The sequence below is a fragment of the Acipenser ruthenus genome, chromosome 10 (assembly GCF_902713425.1).
Source record: "Acipenser ruthenus chromosome 10, fAciRut3.2 maternal haplotype, whole genome shotgun sequence".
NCBI classification, from domain to species: Eukaryota; Metazoa; Chordata; class Actinopteri; order Acipenseriformes; family Acipenseridae; genus Acipenser; species Acipenser ruthenus.
This window is the reverse complement of record NC_081198.1, coordinates 22,353,406-22,356,683: the sequence shown is the minus strand read 5'-3', so window position 1 is coordinate 22,356,683 and position 3,278 is coordinate 22,353,406. Positions and strand designations below refer to the sequence as shown.

General features: G+C 52.0%; 1 non-coding gene across 1 annotated transcript; it reads left to right on the top strand.

The window, feature by feature from the left end:
• The first annotated feature begins 3,087 nt into the window (after positions 1–3,087).
• LOC131739050 (U2 spliceosomal RNA) lies at positions 3,088–3,278 on the top strand. The gene has a single exon (XR_009330218.1). It is a non-coding gene; the product is annotated as a U2 spliceosomal RNA (small nuclear RNA).

Genomic DNA, 3,278 nt, shown 5'->3' with positions numbered 1-3,278 from the left:
AGGATGGCGTTCCGGCCAACCCAGGAAACCAGGAGGCACAATGCGGTGCGCTTCACAAGAAACAAGCAAGATGAAACGGAACCAGGACTGACGAGACTGGAGTTCAGCCGGACCATTCTTCAGAGGGGTATGGGTTTTTCCCCTTCTGACTTGAATTGTTTGGTGAAATTGCCAGGGCTTAAGGAAGTGTTTGAGGTCAGTTTTAGGAACCCCCAAAAGTTACAAGAAATGTGGTCCTTTTGGGGGGAGAATAAATATCTCGCTCCATACAAAGAATTTTGTGTGGATGCACTGACAGACAGAGAAATGAAAGTTGTTACTGTCCAATTTTTCAATGAGGCTGTTAGCGACTATGATATTACAACATGGCTTAACCGCTATGGGAGGGTGTCATCAGAAGGGAGGAAAATTACAGATGAAGATGGGGTTTGGACAGGAGCCAGAAAGTGGCTGGTACGCCTTAATGTTGATCCATCGGGCATTGGAGGCGTCCGCCACATTCCAAACTCCATAGTGTTAGGGCCCAACAGAGGGCTGATATTCTATAATGGGATGCCAAAACTCTGCAGGAAATGTGGGGAATTAGGACACCTGACGGCCGCGTGTACTGTAGTCAAGTGCAGGAACTGCGGCGCCCCCCACGAGACCAGCCACTGCAGAGAAGAGAGGCAGTGCAATTTGTGTGGAAAGAAGGGGCACCTGTTTAAGGACTGCCCCTCTTCCTATGCCAACATGGCCAGAGCCAGCAAGGCAAACATGAACAAGCCAGGCCTGAGCAGGAAGAGGGAGCAAGTAACAAAGATCAGTCCACATCACCACCAACAGTATCCAAAACCCAGACTCCAGCACCACCATCATCACCAGCACCCCCTCACCCCCCCGCTCCCGAGACATGTCCCGTTTTACGAGGACCCCTTCCCCCAGCCCAGAGAGAGAGTACAACAGCCACTCCACTAGCTCCTCCAGTAGCTCCTCTGATGCAGAACACGAGGCAGGGAGGGAGCCCGGACCCAGCAGCGCCCCCCCCCCCTGAGTAGGGCCCTCTCAGCGCCAGCACTCCCCCTCGGCTCTCGTTATGACGCCATAAGGATTGAGTCCGTGGGGGAGGAAAGCAAAAGCGACAGTGAAAGTGAGAGTGAGAAGGAGGGGAAGGGAGTGAAGAACCAGCAGAGGGTGGGGAAAAGAAAGGGTAGAAACGAGGGGGGGAAAAGAAAGAAGATCAGGATCAAAGACAGCAAGTTGCAGGTGGCCCCCATAGATCCAAAACCAGCTAATGTCCACACAAAGTCCCCAGTCTTGCCCTCGCAGGCAGAGACGGAGGCGAGTGGGACGGCTACACTGCCGCCTAGTGGGCAGGTAGCAGCCAGCCAGGGCATCCCCAGCCAGCCTTCCCAGTCGTTGGCACAAACCCTAGCACACCTCGCAGAAGAGGTGTTCACTAATGCACCGAGGGAGAGGTCGGGGTCAACACCTTCCCTGACCAGCAGTACCTCTGTAGCAATGACCCTCTTCAAGCGAAGGGCCTCCCTTCAAAGCATCCTTGACCCCCTCCCTTGTATGGGCAAAACCAGGGGCCCCCTAGAGGTCCTCCTAGATACAGCACAGGAGGACATGGGAATACCCCTGGACGCGGTAAGCCAGAAGTCTGCTAACAGCTCCAATTCAACAGACGGTAACAGCCAAAGAATGCTGTCTGTCATAACCCCCCCCAGGACAAAGCTGACCCACACGTTCCGAGGGGCCCTGAGCAAGTTCCACCAGACTTACCTTGTGGGGAGTTGAATAGCCCCAACAACTCCACGTACTGTGCATATAAAGACGGTGCCTTCTTGGACGAGGCAGCAGTGAGTACCTTCTCAGGGGTGATGGGAGTTGCAAATAAGCCCAAGCCCCCTCGAAGCAAGCGTAGAGCTAAGAGTAGGAAGAGTGTCCCGACCTCCCAATCATAGTCGCTATGGGGTGGACGCAGCGACTCCTTTTCTTGTTAGCTACCCTGATGGCCCTGATATGTGTGTCTGTTAATGTCAGGAGCATCAGGGAGACACAAAAAAGATTTGATGTACTAAACTATCTAGCTAACTTGAAAGCAGATCTCATCTTTCTGCAGGAGTGTGGTATTTCGTCGAGCCCTGATTATAGGGACCTGAAGGAGAGTTGGACCCTGGGGGACTCCTTCTGGTCGGGCTCCAACATAGCCAGAGCCGACGGAGTAGGTATCCTGTTTAAAAACCCATTTATTACCTCCCGCAGCAGCAGGGAGGTAGAACCTGGTAGAATTCTGAGCGTGGATGTGACATACAACAACACTCCCCTCAGACTGGTCAATGTCTACGCACCCACTAACCAAAACGAAAGAGTTCAATTTTTTCCACAGCTGCGTCCACTCCTGCTGGGGAACGTACCCGTCATCGTGTCAGGTGACTTCAATTGTGCTCTGAGGGACGTAGACCGGAGCAGGCCACGCAACGACGTGGAACGGTGCACACCTTTCTCTAACGTTGGTCAAAGTCAGATCTGGATCTCTCCTGTGAGCATTTTGTCTACCCCTGCTGGAGGGAGAGTGCCAGTGTTGATGCAAGTTTTCCCGCCGTTTTACTTCTTTTTTTTTCTTTCTCTCTTTCTTTCTTTCTCTCTTTCTTTCTCTCTTTCTCTCTTTCTTTCTCTCTTTCTTTCTTGCTGTCTTTCTTTCTTTTATTCACATGTGGTGATGATGTAGACAGCAGCAGGTTGTTTCCTGGGAGCATGCAGCTAACCAGACAAGTGTGGTGGAACATGTCCCTATGCCAGGACCTTCTTAGCAAGCCAGCCAGCCAGCGAGGCACAGTTGTAGTTACCCAAGGCACCTTGCACAGCATAGCAGCTTGGCATGACTATTTGTAAGACGCACTCCGCCAGTTTATGTTTTGTTTTTGGTGTTATGTGTGTGTTTTTGCTTTGTTTTGTTTCCTCCTGCTTAAATTGCACATTTCGCCTCTGGAAGCAGCAGCCCGTTTTTTGGGGGTCTGCTTGTGCTTGGAATTTTGCACCCACCTTTGAATCCCCCTGTGCCGTCTGGGCTGGGGGGCCCCGGGCAAGGGCCAAGTCGCCATCGCTTCTCGGCCTTTTGGCTAAGATCAAGTGTAGTATCTGTTCTTATCAGTTTAATATCTGATACGTCCCCTATCAGGGGACCATATATTAAATTGATTTTTGGAATCGGGAGATGGAACAGGGGCTTGCTCCGTCCACTCCACGCATCGGCCCGGTATTGCAGTACCTCCGGGAACGGTGCACACCTT